A 20,821-nucleotide genomic window follows, 5' to 3' on the forward strand; every position below is an offset into this window, starting at 1 on the left:
ATGTAACTTATCACTTTAATACATGTATAACGTATACCCACATAACTTTTCCACCTTCTACCCTGCATAACTTTATAGATAGATTCCCTCATAAATTATATTTGTATTTATTATGTAGGACTACAAACATACAACTAAACATGATATAAGTTATGTTGACTTTTCTACCTAAACAAAAATTTCTACCAGACATGGTATAACTTAATACATTATTTTATACAAGAATAAAAGTTAAGTTATATCTTAACCAAACCACCCTTTACAACATCTCTCTTCAAATAATATAAAAGTGTAGATTAAAGCAATTTCACAAAAAACTCTACACAAGACAATGACATACATGTATTTTTTAAGAACAAAATCAAAAGAAAAAAAAAAGGAAAAAGATGAATTTTTGCAAATTCAAAAATAATGAAAAAATCCAGCATCAACTACCAAAGCAAAAATTGAGGAGGAACATTTTTTTTCAATTGCAGTAACTAAAGCAAAGGAGGAGGGCTGAAGTTTGCTGTAACTTTTAGCAAAATAAGTGTTTTAGTTTGAATAAATTTGAATTTTGTATTTTAGTTAGCTTGTTTACGTTGTTGAGATATTTTAGGTTATTTAAATTTTAAATTATGTAGATTATGTATTTTATATTAGCTATTTAAAACCCCTCAATGCTTAATAAAATTATTGAAAGCTATTGAAACCCATTTCAATCATTTGAGAGACATATCAATTTTTATATGCTGCCCCATTTTTTAAAAAACACCAATAGATCCCTATGCCTACTAAAAGAGAACCTGAGAATAAATTTTGAGAACAATCATCTAACTAGAGTATCATGGACGAGAAAGTGAATAATGTAGCACTACAAGGACCTTTGGTAATTTCAGACCTAATCTAGTTGTATTCTTAACATGTGCTTTATCTTACTGTGATCCTTTTCCAATAATGATTTTATTATATCCATTGTAGTGTTTAAGGTCAGATAAAATACCTGAATTATTTGTCATATGTCTATTGCCTCGTGAGTTCACATACAAAGTGTCATTTGTAAAAGATGTATTCTGTAGATTGACAACAACGAATGCTTGTTGATAAGATTAATCTCATCTATAAAAACACTTATGAACATTATTTCATCACACTTATATTTTTCAACAATGGGATCTTATTTTTATAAAAATTATTGAAGATATCATTAGGTTAATGTACAACATTTCTACCATAAGTAGCATATTTTTTCATTTATCTTAAATTTCTTTCCAAAGATGTACCACCTCTTCCTCCAACAAAACAAACATAAGTACTATTATACTTGTCATGTTTAGAATTATAATAATATTTGGAAGATAAAAAAGAGTATTCTCTTGAAATTTCCTTTTAGCAATCCTATAATCACTTTTGTTACTATTAAATTAATCACAAAAAGAATATGTGAAAGAGTCATACCTTAAAGCATAATAATCTTTAAAATCATTATTAAAAATAGAAGAATATTCGTAGTCACATTCTTCACCAAAGGAATCATACTCTTCATCTTCTCAATAATTTCATTATAGTAACGCCTTTCATATCATAATCTTTACAAGAATCATCAGAACCTATTGAAGACAAGCATGGAATAATAAAAGTAGCAAGAAAATCGAAGTACGTTACAAATTCACTCCTTCAACACTCGTATATATACTCAAGGTCGAGGGTTTTAGACCTTCCTAAATGAATCTTACCAACTCTTGGCTTTTTTCTCTCTAATGAATTTCCTCTAATCTCTTCAAGGGACAAATAAAAAGGACAATTAAAACTAGTGGGACTTGAATCAAAGAATTCACAAAGAAAATAAAGATAAAAACAAGAATGAATTGACACAAAATGCATTAAAAACACTCAATTACTAATTTAAAGGATAAAAAAGTATCCTAAAACTCTATATTTTAAATTTAATTTTGATATAAAAATCATTGTTAAATCTTAATATTAGAATGTAATACAGTTTATGCATGTTAAAAATAGATTGAATTTAAAAGATGGGGCAAATATTCGCACAAAAGAGCTCTAATACTCTATTTTGTAATGTAGAAAGTGCTAAAATTTTAGCTTCAGAAATAAAATAAAATTGAACAAAATCAACTTCAAATGATCTCAAATTTGATATTCAACCACTTTAGAATATTTTTAATAGATCCCAATAATACCTACTAAAAATTAGTCCAATTTCTAGATTTGAATTTTTCTTTTCATAGAAGAAAGCTAAAATATTGTAGAAATAATTTCTTTTAACATCTGATAAAAAATGATGTGATTATAGATTCAAGGATACTGAAATAAATCATAATCAATCAAGCAAGATATACGATTAACAGATAAAAAGGAGGAGAACAAGATCTAGAAGAAAGAAAGTATACTCTAGCAGAAACTAAAACATATTTAACATTGCTGAAATAAAATTCAAATGTGAAAGAGAATTTAAACTCATACAAGTGAAGATTTATTCATATAATCAATACAGTTCAATTGAAGATATAAAGGATTTAGCCAAAACTTACAAAGGATCAATAACATCAAATGTTCATTTAAAAAGAAACAAGTAAAATGAACCCTAATTTCTATTATTTATAATAGTAGACAAATAACCTAAGTTATTTACAATAATACCCCTGATCTAAAAACAAGCAAAATAATGAAATCATTCTATCATCTATTAATTAATCTTCTAAGGTCTTTAAAATACTTTGAATCTACTTGATGATCTTCATACCTATGATAACTAATCCACATTCCATCACTTGGAATGCACTGTGTATGGACACAACGAGCTGAAAAGTAGTTGAAGTTGTTGCATGAGAATCAATTGTGTGTTTTAGACATTATCTTGCAACCACACACCGTGTGTACAAGGATGTTTTATATTGAACATAAGCCCATACTATATAAGGTTGAAACTCATCTCAAATTAGGATATCTCAATTATGTGCGATGGACATCTTGTAGAACACTAAAGATTGACGAAATTCACTACTTCTCATCATGATTAGATCAATATGAAAGTCTGAAATCAACTGTAGGCTATAATTTCTTGAAATTTATATTATTCTTAATTTTTCTTTTATTATAGACTAATTTTTCTTTGGGTGTGGTTTATTGATAATTTACAGTGAATTTTGATTATTATTTTTATGTTTTAATTCTTTTAAACATTTTAAATTGAATTTCATATTTATTAGCTATTTTGTTTAATCAAAAAAGGAATAAGTTAACAGTTATCTCTGCACTATCTTATTGGATTTGAATTTCTATTTCTTTAAATAAATGGAATTATATTTTAAAATTATCAATTGAATCGAAGGACGGAAGACATTTTTCTTTTCGACTAAGTCCTTACTGTTATTCTTGAATACATAAATTCACAGAGCTGCAGTTAATTTATTCTTAAAGTACTTTCATAGGGCTATAGTTGCTTTATTTTGAACGTACTTTCATATGAATGTAGTTATTCTTTTGAATTACATATAATCGAAAGATATATTTAATTCAAAAATATTATCTAAAAAATTATCAAGTTCGTAAAAATCGATAGGTATTTAGACGTGAATACCAAAGAGAATCATATCCTACTTATTACAAAACTTTGTGAAAATATGTTTGCATCTTTGCTTAATGAGGGTCTCCTTACTAACATCTTGCCTTCTTCATAGTTCATTCTTGATGCACTTCACTTGATACACTTCTTGGTCTTTCCTGTCCTCACCTTTTTGAGCATGTACAACCTCTTATTTTAGCTTTTGTCTCCCAGTTTAATATACAAGTCTTTCAAAATAATAGTAGGAACTAGGGGTGTTAAAAATGAACCCAAACATATGTAATTCGCCCAGAATTTTAAGGGTTGGGCTAAAAAAAATTTGAATTGGGTTCAATCTCAACCCATATAAGCTTAACCCATTTGAAGAGAATTCTCAATTGAGCCAATTCAATCTCCAATTTCAAACTCTTTTAAATTTTTTTTATTAAGGTATGTTCCTATATTGAATGTATGAATTACTATCTATTTAACATCTTTTAGGATTCATCTATTCATTTTTACCTTTTTAACAAAAAAATCTTGAGCGGAAATTTAAATTGTGATTATAAAAGTTAATTATCAATATGTTAAATTATTGAGATTAATCGGGTCAAATTGGGCGGGTCAAGACCCAACCCGATTTTTATTCAACCCATTATAATATTTCCAATTTCAATCCAACCCGCCCATTTGACACCCCTAGTAGGAACCATTTTCCATCGGCTTTATATTAAATCACTAGTTGGAACAATTTTTCATCTGCTTTATATCAAATCATTTGACAATACCATTTCCCACCGACTTTATATAAAATTATTACCAGATGCATTTGCTATCGGCTTTATAAGCCATCAAGTGTCTCGTCATGGTGTTCACACTCAATGCATAAAAGCAATATCCACATGGATGAGAGTTCAACAATTAATATAATTCAAGTCGACATTTATGCCTACAAACATTTCATAAATTAATAAACATGGTTTACAATAAGGCAATGCACATCAATATATTCAAAACATACCCTTTTTTATTTCACCCCTTTTTATTCATTTAGAGGTAAAAGTATACAATTCAACCCTTCACTTCATCCCGGTTACTCTCAACACACAATAAAAAAAGAAAGCATATGAATTCACCTAGAATACAAGGTTGAGGAAGCCACTTGAATTAAGTCAATCAACAATCACTCCAAGAGTTGGATCTTCCCCTTCCAAAACTAATTCCAAAGCCACACAATCTATAATAAATAAGCATTCACAGTCACTTATAAGAAGCAACAGTTCCTACAATAATTATGTAATGAAATGGCTCAAGCCAAAATCCACTATCAAAATGGATGTTTAAATCCAGAAAACTATATTTGAAAATGATGTTTAAGGCGTTAGGAACTTATTCGAGAAATTCATTTTGAAAAAGGGATTTAAACAACTTCAAAATCACCATTTCACTAAATTCTTCGTCTCTTAAAAACTTTGGCATTAACCCATCCAAATTCGACCATTTGATGTTAAAACTCAGGGTCAATCAATGGTAAACGTAACCATTGATTTCGCATAAAAATCCTTTCAAAATCCTTCACCAAGGGTTTCCAAGTTCAAAAATGGTGAAATAGGACTTAAACTACAAAATTTTTAGCAAAAACCCTTCCAAGAATCACACAAATGACAAGGATTCAACCACAAGTATAGAAACATGCATAGGCATGAGCATGCAAGCAGACATCAAATCAAACCCAACAACAAAATAGGTAGACACATTTGAGAAAGTAGATCCTAGATCAAACAATACACGCATAGGCCGATAGTAAACTAGGATAATACTTGTGATTAAAACATCAGAAGTCTCATCCTCGAGCCACTCTCCAAAATCATAGCACTTACTATCTTGGTTTCCAGTAGCCTGAGTAGAACCTTTACCTCTACCCTATGGAGCTAAAATACCCCAAGCAGAAGTCTTACCACCTCTATCAGTCTAAACTCTACTTGGCCGGAAGAACTAAATCCTTAGTTGGAGCAACTAACGAATATTGAGGTCTTGAATGAGTCAGTATAGGACACTTACGCATCATATGACTTTGATCTCCACAAGTATAGCAAGATATAGAGATGTATAACTGTTGTTGTGAATGCGATGAACTGCCATTGCCACCTCGACTAGAACCATAAGACCATCGGGCTAGTTGTTCACTCTCGAATGCTTGCATAGAAGCATGAACAGCTCCACGACGGTGAAAGAATCTACTACCTCTATCTAAAGTTCTACCTGCAGATAGACACGAGAAAGCTAACCAGAAAAACAATCCCTCTTGGGCTCCCCAAACTTCTCTAAAACTATCAGCCACATCTCCTAAACAATGCTCTCAATGGACGGGAAGGAATCCCCTCTCTGTTTGACCTAATACAAAAGACCGGATAAAGAAAATCAACCCTTCACAAATCGGCGAATTCTTTTTGCGTCGTCCGGAACAAAAGTCATATCATGCCTAGAAAGCTCATAGAAATAGGCCTCATACTTGGTCAGAGAAAGACCACCCTGAGTCATGCTCTCAAACATCAAACGACTAACCTCTCTTATGTGCCACATAATGAAGCGATCTAGGATGACACTAGAAAACAATCCCTTCTCTACCATAGGAGATCAAACTTGTTTAGACTTAAGAAAATCCCTCCACCATTCTTTGCCTCTACCACGAAGCTAAAGTGCAAAAAATAGGGCACCATGAGAACCCACCATACCTAAAACCTCAAGTATCTCATGGCACAAGTTCAAGAACTCATGAGTATCCTCACTCTTATCACCCTAATACTAGGCTGATTTTGTCTTCTAAAACTCCTCGTAACATTGCTTCTCAGCTGTCATTTGAATAACCTCGAGCGAAATCTAAATATCCACAACCGGTGTTGCAAACATTGATGGGTGTTGCACCCAAACATGAGTACCTGGAACCAGCTGCTAATCTAAGGTTTGCATGCATACCCTTATTAGAGAACCCTATGGTGTACCTGATATACCACCTTGAGAGAAGTTCCTCAACACATCTAACATCCTCAACAAACTGTCTAAAAAAATAAACTCCAAACTCGAGAGGAACCTGGTCCTTAATAACCTCAACCTCTGGCTCAAGATAGCCTTTCTAGCTTAGGCTCGCGATTGTGCTGCTCCACGGGCATGACCTCTACATGGTGGTACTCAACTAGCATTACTTCTTTCTTGGGCTGTAATTCTACTACTAGCTGGGTCTCATTAATAGCTTCAGGGACTGCTTCACCTTTACCATTGAAGAAAAAAAAGATTTAGTCTTCTGCATCTCCCAAAAAAACACGTGGCAACTAAGCACTAGTGAAAGTAACCATACACAAAAAGAAAGGATTAACAAAAGTAAGTTTCTTAACAATCTTTGTAGCCTCTTGAAGATAAGTACAAACGTCTCCATCCAGATCCTCGAATCTACAAAGACTTGAATTGTATACATGCAATACTGATTAATTTGGGGCTTTGATTATAGTTAGCACGATCCAAAAATAGACATGATGAAACTTGTCTGCTCCCACCAAGACAAGTCAACTTCAACCCAACAAAAACGAAAGAAATGTGGAATTACAGTAAAATTAAGAACAAGATAGAGCGGAAAAATTTATTCTTCTATTTAAACCTTCAAAATCTTATTGTCACGTGTACAAGCCACTAAATACATAAGTGCATAATTATGAAATAATTACAAGTGTCAAAATTTATTTCTCAAATAGAACAAAGTGTAACAAAAAAGAAGGAGAGAGACATCGTATGGTTTCGGGCTTAGAACCAACAAAATGTAGAAGCAAGTGGTGAGTACCACAACATGGTACCCACCATCAACTTACTATACAAATAAACTAGCTAGAAGACAAATACTGATGACTCTCGAACAAAACATCCTACAACTACAATTTGCACAAAAATTATACCAACTAAGAGATTCCATAATACGCTGATCACAATGACAAATATTCACAATTCAATATTCACAATTTAAAAATCAAACAAATCAAATAAGTCAATCTCAAAGTCAAGTAGATCAATTTACACGCAACGAGCATATTAGTCTCAAGTATCAAACAAGTCACACATAAGCCGCAAAGGCATAAAGTCAAAATAATCAGCCTCTCACCGGAACCATTTCACATCAGCACAATATCACTAGTTGGAACCATTTCTCACGGGCTTTATATCAAATCACTAGCTGGAACCATCTCCCATTAGATTTATATCAAATCACTAGGTAAAACCATTTCCCATCGGCTTTATATATGCGGTGGAACTATTTTCCATCGACTTTATAAATCATCACATGTATCATTACAATGTCCAAAATAAATGGACACGAGCAATATTATACCACACGGAAGATACAACTTGTCATACAATTCAAGTCTACATTCATGCTTTCAAGCATTTCATCAATCAATCAACAAGACTTACAATAAATTAATTCAGTTCATCATGTTCAACACATGGACTTTTTATTTCACCCTTGTTTTTTCATTTAGATGTAACAAGTGGATAATTTAACCATTCACCTCAATCCCATTTCTCCCAACACACAATCAACACAGGAAGCATATGAATTCAACTAGAATACAAGGTTTAGGAAGACACGTGCCTTAAATCAATCAACACAGACTATAAGGATTGAGTCTTCCCCTTATAAAAACCTCCAAATCCATACAATCTAAAATAAATAAGTATTAACAATCACCAATCAAAAATAATGTTTAATGCTCTAGGAAATTATTCATAAAAATCATTTCGAAATAAGGATCAAAACCACTTCAAAATCACCATTTTAATAAACTCTTAGGATCTTGAAAAACCTTTCCGATTAACCCATCAAAATTCCATAATTTGATATTAAAACTAATTATTAATCAATTGAAAATGAAAGCTTAGGATCAAGAAAACTTACTCACTGATCTATCATTGAAAATCCTTTCAATATCCGGTACCAAGGGTTCCCCAAGTTCAAAAATTGTGATATGGTGCATAAACCCCAAAATTTGTAGCAAAAAATCCCTCCCAGGTATCGCACAAGTGATCAGGGGTTCCCTTGAACGCGGGATTCACTTCACTGATCAAACCTTCACTTAAGAGACGGATGCTTCGCAAATGCAAATGTGAATAGGGGTTGACACTTCGCAAAAGTGATACATACCTTGCTACAAACCTCACAAAAGCGAGTCAACTCTCATAAAAACGGAGGTCTACCAGAACTCATACCTCATATAATCGAAAAATTCTCAAAATATTGAAAGGCCCCTCGTAATTCATTTGAAACCCCGTACACGCAAACCACATATGCACATCATTATACTCAATGTTTTGGACTCAATGGAACCATTTAAACATGAATCTGAGGTCTTCTTGACCCAAAATCCATAAAATTACGAGAAACTAATTCACACCTAAAAAAGTTAAAACAAGTTCGGGATCTCTAAAAAATCAACCGAAACCTTACTTCGGCGTAAAATTATCCACAAAATCCAATGGAACTTTCACAATTTCTATCCGATCATATCAACCCAAAATGTTTACCAAAGTCATCCAAAAGTTAAATTTCCACAAATCTACAAATTAGAACCTCAAATCTTCAAAAAGAGTTCGAAAATGAAATTGACAGTTCCCATGGTCTAGCATCCATATTCTGATACTAATGGAAACAACAAAATTTAATTCTAACACTTCAGACTCCTAAAAAACCCACTACTTTCTTTACAAATTAACCTTTAAAACTCACATAACTACCGAATTCTTAACTCTTAACTCAAAGGTAGAAACCAGAAATTTTAAAACCCAATCATAAAGGACTCAAAGGTCGATATTGGGAGCGGAAAATGATAAATTCACAAAACTTTACAAAAATAACCAAATAGGTTATTGTAAGGCAAAAAAGTTATAGTAGGACTTTTAAAAACACTATTAGGACTCGCTTCGAGGTTTGCCTGGAGTGCGTGTGGGGCTTAATTCTATAAGATTTACAGTCTAAGTGTCCGACTATACGCCTAAGCACGTCCAACGCCCAACAATTGGAGCTCACCTAATATATGTTATATAAAAGATGTTTTAAAATCTTTAGTTAACAATGTTGACCTTCATAATTATCGAATAAATGATTGATACTTAATAATTTTCAATCTATAGAGATAAGAAGATTGTGAATAACTCAAATAACATGTTGATAGTATTAAAACTTTAGTCACTGGTAACACTGTGAAGGTGATTATTTAGTACAAAACATTTCTTTTAAGAGTATGTAACAAAATTTTAATTGTTCACTTATCATTGCTTTTCATGGTTTTGTCATATGTATCAAAATTATCATATTTTACTTCAATATTTAAATGTAATTCTTTTAGGGGATTTGATTGTATGTAAGATAAAAATATTCTTGGAAACAATGATTCTTTTATTATTAGAAAGTTAAGATACTAGATTATTTATACTAGTATAATCATGTTAGAAGTTTTATTTTTATGAGTTTCCTTAATCTTGTTTGTTATTATTTCAAACTATTGAGGTATTTTACAATTTATTATTACTATATTTTTCACAACCTGAGCCTACACCTTGGACGTTGTTGACACTCGAGAGCTATTGATGTTCATCAAGTGAACCCTATTCGTGACTGACTAATGCTGAAGACTAACTAAAGCATACAAAAGCATCAAATTAAAAGAGAAGTTTAAAACCATTTTGTTCAATTCTAAAACTTCACTGAATATACTAAGTATGAAAATAAGTCTGAAATAAAATATGTGAAACTGATAGACTCTCCAAAACATTCTATTTGTGAAGCCTATACTATGTATAGATGAGTGTCGGGACAAGACCCACAACTACTCAAAATTTTACGAATCCTAACAACTCATAAATTTGGAGTCCTCTATTAGAATGGAGGTCTTACTCAAAAGCTCAAAAGTAGAAAAGGAGATGAAGTGATCTCAACAAACTCTTGTTGAGAATCTAAGAATATGAATCTATATCATTAAAATTTGTAGGTCAAATGAAATCAGAACATCGAATGTACAAGTATACAATATAGCCCAATAACAAATAATTGTAAGAAAGGACTACAATAGATAACAATGTACTTGATGAGTCTGAGATTTGGACTCATTTAGGGATTCTTTTTTATAGTTTCAGAGTTCTCTAATGCCTAATTTATGCTATAAACTGATTCGAAGGACTTGATTTTTCAGGTATCTGAGCTAAGGATCAAAGTAAGGACACTACCAGAAGAGAAATTTTGCTGGAGAATTGAAGAAAAGCTATCCTGGTGATTGACAAGACTACTCGGTGAACCACCGAGTGGCTCATCAACACGCCTAAAGTTCCACCGTGCCATCCTATTGGAGAAAACCAAGTCGGCGATAGAAATCGACAGGCGGTGAACGATCGATTGGTTCAGTGATGAGGGAAATAGATTTACAAAGTTACATGACTTGGAGATGCTGAGAACCAATGCGAAATGGCGATGGAACATAATAAACGGCGGATCGCCAAACCACTCGGTGAGCCCAACTTATCTCGCCCAATGGCCTCTCAGGATAATTTTTTGGCAACTATAATTTAAATTTTGAACTATAAATTACGAAAGTTGCTTCCATTGAGTGGAGTTTTCTTTTGATTTTTAGAGTTCTATTGTAAACTTTGATGCTTTTTGTGGATCAAACTTGAAGATTTACAAGTGGGATTTTGAATTTCATCTTTTTGGAACACTTTAAAGGGTTGGAGACTATTACCCTGCTGATGTCTAGTCTACTTGGTATTTATTTTTACCTTTTTTAATTTTGTTTGGCTAAAACCCTAGTTCTTTGGATGTGATCATGTGATTATGGGTTGAAATTAGTTTATGGGTATTATTAATAGCTGATTTAAATGCTATATTGAAGTGAGTTCAATCATTAATTGTGTTTTATAATCTATGTATTGTAGTTGCAAACACAATTCCAATTTTGAGTTCTTAGTTTTCTTGAGAGAGAGGTTTTGAACCAAAGATTTTGATTAATGGTTCGTGAATATTCGGTTAATGTGGGATCAACTCGAAAGAGTGATTTCTAAATCCAATCTTACCCATCTTTCTCGAGGTATTATATAGGTCATGGGCTGTTCTTATTTGATAAGCTTGTTAATGTTTGAAATAAATCACTTGAAGCGTGATAGTTGTTCGAGAGAAAACTATGGAACTGGTAGTCTAGCCGACACATTGATATTTAGCTATTTATTACTAGTTGTGAAATTTTCCTATAATCAACCAAATCATGAGAATTCCTCGCTATCTTGTTATTCCTTCTTATTTGGTTGTGTTGTAGCTTTTGATTGCAGACCGAAATTCCCCCATCTGACATTCATTTGCATATCTTTAGACTTGTTTACATGTGGTTATAGATAATTTATATTCCTATTACTAGTTAGAAAACATTCATACTTCATACCTGAATTTGAACATGTATCGCTCCATGTAGGTTCGACCCCAACTCTTCATTGGGTTTTTATTGATTAACAGTCATTTACACATAGAATTGGATGAGGTGTTCTGAAAGATTTACTTAAAATGCCACCGCTGCCGGGGAGTGGTATTGTTTAAACTTCTTTTATCGAAGTTGAATTGTGATCTTTTTGGTTGTAGTTGAATTAACTTACTTTAGTTTTTGTTTTGTGTTGTTTGTGTTGAACATAGGAAGAGATGAGTAAACGGGAGTAATGGTAGCCAAGTGCGACACCAATACAATTTTGGAAATCTTAATGATGTGAATAACCTAATCCACTTGGGTGGTGTCGGTGCAATACGTCTACCTCTAGCTAAAGGGAACACTGTTTTACACATTCCTAGCACAATTCTTTAGGTCCTACAATTGAAAGGATTATTTTGGAGGCTGGATCATGAGGATGCCCATGAGCATATTCTAAACTTCGTTGATGTTTGTGGTACGCTCTCATTCAAGAACGTATCACAAGAATCAGTCCATCCTAGTTTGTTTCCATTCTCCTTGGTGGGTGAAACTTCTAAGTGGTTGGCTGAGTTACCGAGGGACTGCATAACCTCTTGGGATGAACTTAGCATGACATCCCCACTGATATTCTTTCCTCCATGAAATATGATGACAGTCAGATATAGCATCCAAGGTTTCAAATGCTTGGAAGGAGAATCAATCCACGAGACATGGCTAAGATTTAACATGTTGGTGCTGCAATACACAACTCATGGACTTCCAAATGAGGTGATGCTACAATACTTCTATAGGAGTCTTGATTTAATGAACAAAGGAGTTGATGATCAACTTGTTCCAGTGGGATAGTGCAACAACCTTATGAAGTAGCGTCTATATTTCTTGATTGCATGACCAAGATATATAGATCATGGTACACTCGCGAGGACCAAGTGTCTTCTATCACGTTTAGAATGACAAAAGAGATGATTGAAAATGATCAAGAGATAGACCAAAACATGTCCAAAATGATGACTCAGCTGGATATATTGGCTAAAAATTTCATTGGTAGTGGTTCAAAGAGTGTTAATGTTGTGGGTATTATTGGATTAAATCCCTATTACGATCATTTTGAAGTTTTGTACAATGAAGAATCAAACATCCTATCAAACCAAGGAGGATCATTTTGTCAGAACTAGTCAAGTCCAGGTGGAAATGAAGGTTGGAACAAATATGAGGGATAGAGAGACCGTGATAGAGATTGGCATGATCGTAGAACCACTTGAAAGGAGAGAGAGGTTGACAATAACAGGTATGTCCCTCCCCAGAGCACCAAAAACCCAAAGAAATAGAAGGTAACCGTATAGGAGATATTCTCTCACTCATTCTCAACAAAGTTGAAGGGTTAGAGAAGGTGTTGAAAGAGATGAATGAGGGTGTCTCAACTCTCAATCATATGGTGACTTCTCACTCAGTCTCTGTTAATGTAACACTCCAGAAATTACTAGGCTAAATCAGAGCTTAATGTGAGGGTTAGAGTCTTGGATGTAACTTCCTGGACTTCAAATTAAATGGGTTTGTGTTAGAACATCAAAGTGCGACCCCCAAGGAACAACCATGGATCATCGAGGAGTACCCTAAAAACTACTCAAAGCCAGTGAACCATGGCAACACCCACACCTCGTGGGTTAGTACATAGTCGTGGGTTAGGGGTTGTAAATCAAGGCCATGAAATAAGGATCTCTGAATCCAACCCACGTTTCATTAGCATGGGCCGTGGGTCCAATCACGGTCCACTAGTTAGGGTCATGGATGGGGCCTAGGACCTGGCTGTTGAGGGTTAAGTTAGGGGCATTTTGGGATTTTCCGATTTTAATTAACATTAAGTTCTGTTGTTTAGCCTAATTAAGACCATATATGTAAGTATTTTAGACCACTAAATTATGTCATTCACTCCATTATTTCTAAAAGCCAAAACTATTCTCAAAACTTCATCCGCTCTAGAAATTATCTCTTTAGAACTTCAAGATAAGAAGAAAGAAGTTGGAGCTAGGGTTCAAGGAGAAAGGTTTCTACTCAAATTCATTGGGTTTAAACTAAGGTATTCTAGATCTTCATCCATGAAGTCCCATTTCAGATAAGAAATCCCCAAAAGTTAGGGTTTGATTCCAAACTCATGGATTCCTTTCAAATAATTTATTATGATTGAATTATTCTATATAATGTATAAATTTATGATTTCCTATGGTTTTATGTTGAATTCTCCAATAATCCATAAAATTCCCCTATTACTCTTGAGTTGTGGGTTTGTTGATGAAAGAAGAGTATTATGATATTATGCATGTAGTTAATTAATTACTTGAGTTATGATTATATCCATGTATAATGTTGTAATTCTAGAAGTGTTCATTGGATAAGAACTTTGATCTTTGAAAGGGCAATATATGATATATTTGCAACTACAATAGATCTATTAAAACTCAACTATCAATTGAACCCATTTCACATCGGCAATTAAATCAGTAAATACAAACACATATAGGCTAATTGCAACAATTAATCACATAATAACACCATCAAGAAGTTTTTTTTATCTAAGAAGTACAAAAAGCAAGAAAACATTACCAACTATGTTCTCCATCAGTTTGGGTAACAAATTGCAAGTCTTCACTATGCTCAAAATTACTTTAAAATCCAAACCCAACTCTAATACTAAAAAACTCTAAGATGAAAAGTGCTAGATCAAAAACCCAAATAGGAAGTCTTAAAAACTCAGAAAATCCGCTCAAAATATTACAACTCCTCTAAACACTTTAGAAAATCACATTGATACATTCTCAATTTTTTGTCTTTGGATCGATTCGCTAGAATTAGTCAAACATCGCCCGACCAGGTCGGTGATGCACAAAATGTCCCTTTCCATCGCCTTCTTGTTGAAATGCCACTTACCATTGGTAAGTTGAATTTTTTCCCAAGCTTGCGTGCTGTAACTTTCAGTGAGCTGAAGAGGCACTTGGCGGCTCATTGACTTGTCTTGGAAATCATCAACCTCTCTTATATTTAGCTTGTTTTGCTTTTCCGCCCCTTTTTGTGATAATGTGCTTGCTTTACTCTTTTGCCTTCATTGCTTAAAAAATTAGCATTTAACCATCAAATTAGAGCATAGAATATACATTGAGGACACTAAAACTCTAGATATTAAGCCCTAAATGAGTCAAAATCTGTGACTCATTAACGCCCGCAACATAAATTTTTGCTTGTCCTCTAGTAAAACATAAGATCAATCAGTTCAATCGAGATGTCTACTGATATTGCTACTCAAGACTCAACATGAATGCACATGAGGTTCAATCTACCCATGCAATGATTAATTGTGCACTACAAGTTTGAAACTGTGACTAGACATCATCACATAGAACTCAAGGTGAACAAAATCATTCGAATGCCCTCACATCAAGAATGATTCCATGCACACACAAGGATCACAAAAATTTCAGAATTCAGGAATTAAAAACAACTATCACACACTCAAGATAAACACAAGAATGACTCAACCCATATGCTTACCAGTATTTTTCAATCAGCATGACATTAAGCTCAATCAAGATCATAAAGGTCTTTCAAGTCTTGTAACGGGGCTGAGGGTTAAGGTATGATCATTTTGGCTTAGTGACTTCTACCTTCACGAATAATGGACAACATTTCCCTTTTCTCCTTTTGTTTCACTCTTTTTTGATTTTTTAACAACTCACCTATATTCTTTTAAGCATGAATCTTTATATACCCATTTCTTTTCTCCATTGTGCCAACTTTTTCAACAATTCTTTTCTTTTTTGATCATTTTCTTCTTTCCCTTTTCTTCTCTTTTTCATATGCAGGGGTTCCCTTTTCTTCGCGTTCCTCCTTTTTTTTTTACCGCACCCCCACTTTTCGCTTTTGGCCTAAGTTGACTATTCAAAAGGACTGATGCTTAATGAAGTGTTTAGGTGGAAAGTTAAGAGGTCAAATGTGATAAAGTTTCACCCAATGAAAAGGATAGGGTCAAACTGGTCCAAGTAAGGTTCACACTCTCACTAGGTTGTCACAAAGATGTGTAATAGCAATTTTGATTTACTCTTCAAAAATGGTGCCTAAGATTATCTCTATCATTCGCCTACATTAGTCGATTGAAAGAATAGGAAAAGCTCTAGGTATAATAACTCACACATTTCAATAAAACCTCACAACACATGGTATTAAACACTATAATAAAAAAAGACTCTAAAATTTTAGCTAGCGTGCAATGAATATATCCAGATTCATTTCAACAACCGACCAGTCACAGTGAGATGCTACGATTTCACATATGACTTATGCAACTCAAATATATCCCGTTGGAATCACACACACATATATTTCAATCAAGAGAACCATTGAACTCATCAGTATTAATCGCAATCGACATTCAAATTTGCACTAGAACAACCACATTCACAAACATAAAAAAGGTGGCAAAATTTTAATTCAGGTCAAAACCAAAATTAACATTAAAAACAAATGGATAAAAAGCAAAAGTCAGAAAAAAAATCTAGCACTCACTACAAGAAAAAAGTATCCATAAAAAAACAACCAAAAAAGCTAGGTATGAGTATACCTCACCTTGCCAAACAAAACAAGCAATTGTCCTCAAATGGAAAATAAATAAAAAGTCTAAACAAAAAAATTAAAAAAAGTCAAATCCTTCTGTAATTCTAAGCCTGTGGTAAACTCTGTATATTAGTGACTGCTTCAGTTTAGGCGTCAGTGCCCTCCTTCACTCAACCCTTTCTTCTATTAGAGACCACAATCAATGTATCCCAAAGAGATGCCTGCACAAGTTTCTGCACCATCGTACCCTCGAGTTCCTCGAGGTCATCGTATACTATGACATCTCATGCACTAAGATCCTCCTCATCAGTCTTGGAAGCATCCTCATCAGCGATAACAGCATCTCCATGGTAGAATGAATCTTAAAAATGGCTGGAAACTCTGTATTCGGGACCTTGAAAAGGTCCACTGTGTCAATTAACATAGAAATATCCATGGATTTTAGGTCATCCACATTACGCCTCAACACAACAATAACATCGTTTGAGGTCATCACATCCTTAGACTAGATCCCACCTGCTCACATGCCTCCACTCCCACGGTGAGGGTATCCAAACCAAGCCATATGTATCAATCAACTCTGGATTCTCTCTAAACCCAACCCTGATACGATCTAAGGGAGAAACAATGAACCCTAAATCATCGAAAGTATATCAGCCTCTACCCATGAGGGACGTGATTGGGACACGTGGCCCATCTTGAAGAGCATAGCCTATGTCAAAGGGGGCAGAAAAGCAACAACAATAGAACTTAGAGCAGCAAAAGGGTCAGTAGTAGAAGTAGAGGGTGCAGTAGTCGAAGTGCCATGGGTACTCGAATTTGCAGTGACCTGAGTAGAAGGGGTTGTGTCCATCTGTAACATCTCCACATCAACCACCGGGGAAGCTCTCCACCTCTATGTCTCATCCTTAGTGTACTCGGCCTCGATCCTCAAAATATTAGTGAAGGAAGTGGGAGTCACTTCCACATATGTATTCTCCACTAATGGAACTTAGATATGCCGACACAACTCTATAATCAACACCGAGAATGAGAGAGAACATTGATTCTGTGTGTCCCTCATGACTATCTCATTCTCGATAATCATATCGAGATTTTATATATCTCGTTCCATAATATAACCTAATAGTGTAGCCTTCAAATTTTTGAGTATGGGCTCATTCTGTGATGGCATCAAAGTGCTGCTAATAAACCCAAACCAATAATGAGCTGCCATGTTTAACCTTTTTATATAGAGGAATTCCTTCCTTGACACATGGTGGCGTGATGTCACAGAGGATCCAACCAATCCGTCAAGTCATCTAGGGACTTATTTTATATTTGATCCACTAAGACATGGATTACATTCACCATTAACCCTATCACCTCATTGATGTCAGTGCTACTGTATTTAGCTCTTCTTTCTCACACCATTACATGATCCATAGGTGTTACAGAGATAACCTTTTTCTTTTCCTTCGGCACTAACATCCCATACTCGGCATATAACTCACGAATCCATGAAGAAATGTAGCAGACTCACATTATGGTAAAAATCTCAAACATATGGAATTTGATAGTGTTCCATACCTCCTGATATCTGTCTACTATTCCGTCTGTAGAAAATATCTTCTTCTTAAGAATGGTCCTGAACCTTGCATCCTTCAGTCTGTTTAGTGGCTGAGGAGAAGGTTCCTGAACTAGTAAAAACACAGGTACTTGATCTAGTGCGTGGAATGGAGGTGGATGAGATGTATGAAGCACCGTGATTATGGCTGGGTCATGGAATGCCTTAGAGAGCAGCTCCTCTCTCCTCTTGGATAAAGTGTGTTTGTCTTGCGGCTTAGACATAGAGACTAGCAATCTATCCCGTAGTTTCCCTCACTTTCCTACTCTAAAGAAGTGAGGTGGATGGTGTATATTTCCATGTTATTTTAGCGCTCTGCAGGGCTTGGCTTGATAGGCCCTTTTCTTTTTCCCTTTCAAATTTGTTGGAGGAAGTTTATCTTGTGTGGCTCGGGAGGGTGCAACACCCTGATTGAATAGTATTCCTTATGCCCTCTTGCGGGGGTGGTTTATTCCTTCCCGGTACCTTAGTCTTGCCATACTTACAAAAGAGCATCAATATGTTAGAAATAGTTTGAAAAAATCATCAAAGTTTAAAAATGTATAGTAAAACTGGTCGAGTAGTTTGGTAACTTGCCAAACCCATTCGGCGAGACTAGGCGAGCTCAGCGAATGTTACAGAATTAAATTGCTCAGAATTCATCATAAATCAGTGATTCGTCGACACCATTTTGTGAATTAAATCTTGTTTTCTAAAATTCATAAAACATTTTATGAAATATTGAACATAGAAGGGATCAATCCAGTAGTTTGTGGGCGAACCACTGACCAATTTGGCGAGCTTGACTAAGCTCGTTGAAAAGTACTTCATGCTAGGTTTTGATCTTGACCTTCTAATTCTAACCCATTGCCAAGGAGAATCAAATTAAAAACATATTATACACAATTATGGTTAAGTCAATACCACTAGTAACCTCAGGGGTACATAGAGTTCCCCCGATTTGTCCAAATTTACCAATCAATGTTTTTTGCCCTTAAGAATGACATCACCCTCTCTATCATTGGAAAAAATTGGTCGTCGGTGCAATAGGGGTTACTCATGCTTCACTTCATCGGACCCATCATATATTCAACACCCACCTGCAATTTCAATTAGTTAACCCACAATATTTAACAATTACACGTTAAAACTTGAATACAAAAGTATGACAAGGGCATACATTACAACAATTCGTTGAAATAGTTATGATTTCATAGATATTTCAAGAAGGATACAAACATGCATTTGGAAACTACAAAAATTTTAAAGCAGGGTTCGGATCACCAACCTTGAAATTAAAAAAACAAGTGTTGGCAAGCAAATACTAAGTAGAACTCAAAGATTCCCCCAGTTAACCGATCCCCACACGAAATTTACAAGAAAAATTATCTAAAAATGGGGTTTTAAAGTGCAATGCTTGTAAAATATGAAATTAAAGAAGATTTTGAATTCAAAATGGTTAAGTTTCCTTTTTGAACCTTTAGTTCGCGCGCCAATCATAGACACTAACTTATGTTGCTAACCATTCGACGATATGCCAACTGGATCTTTTTTCCTCCTAATGTTACAGAATCCCATCAAACGTGTTGGTCAAAATGATTGTCTAGATCGGGTTCGCCGACCTGTTCAGTGAGTCGCTGACTAGTACTTACTCTCACCTAGTTGCTTCTTTTCCAAAATTTTCAAATTTTTAACCTTCACATCTAACACTTGTTAGTCAAACAATACAACAAAAAATTTAAAACTTGGGTTGCCTCCCAAGAAGCGCCTTATTTAAAGTTGTGGCCTAACGAAGAACTCTTTATGCTTCATTCTTTTGGTTGACCATGTTATCAATTGGTAGTCCTCATTTTGGCCTTGGGTTCAAATAAGTCGAGATTTGACATATTTGTGATTGCAGATGCTTATTTAATTTTGAATGTGAAGTAACTAGTTGGCTTAAATATGAGACGTCATCTTTCGTTTCCTTTAGCACTATGTCCAATCCTTCCACTTTTTTGAGAATGTGTGCACGCATATATTCAGTGTGAAAATTTTGAGGATCAACTCTTTGCTCATTGGCTTTTGACGTTCATTGGGTTATATCTCTCTTTTTCATTGTTCCTCTCTCTAAAATTTGTATCTCGATCATGCCATTCCCTATCTCGGTCTATCCAACCATCATCACGCTCCCTATTCCTAACTTGGTTACCATCGAGTTTGGATAATTATGGCATAAACCACCTCCTTTATTTTCTAGGAAGTGTACCTTGTCATTGTGTTTAGCTTAAAATTTCAGTTCGTCGGGATTAACTAAAGTAACTTCAACTATAATCAAAACCTTAGAACTACTACCCATGACATGTTTTGACAATAGATCCATTTGGGTCATAATATTAGCCTTACTTTAATCCCGCTGTTGGTCCTTTTCTATTTTTTCGTTTGTCATCCTGTAGGTCAAATGAGACATTTGTTCTTTCATGGTATTTAAAGCATGATAAATCTTAGTCATCCCATAAAGAAGAGTAGATGATATTTTAAATGGTTTTTGCATAACTTCTCCTTCGAAAAGATGGTTAGTCACACCTTTGTTGGCTGAATCTAGACTTTGGTAGAAATTTCATA

The sequence above is a fragment of the Solanum lycopersicum genome, chromosome 5 (assembly GCF_036512215.1).
Source record: "Solanum lycopersicum chromosome 5, SLM_r2.1".
NCBI lineage: Eukaryota > Viridiplantae > Streptophyta > Magnoliopsida > Solanales > Solanaceae > Solanum > Solanum lycopersicum.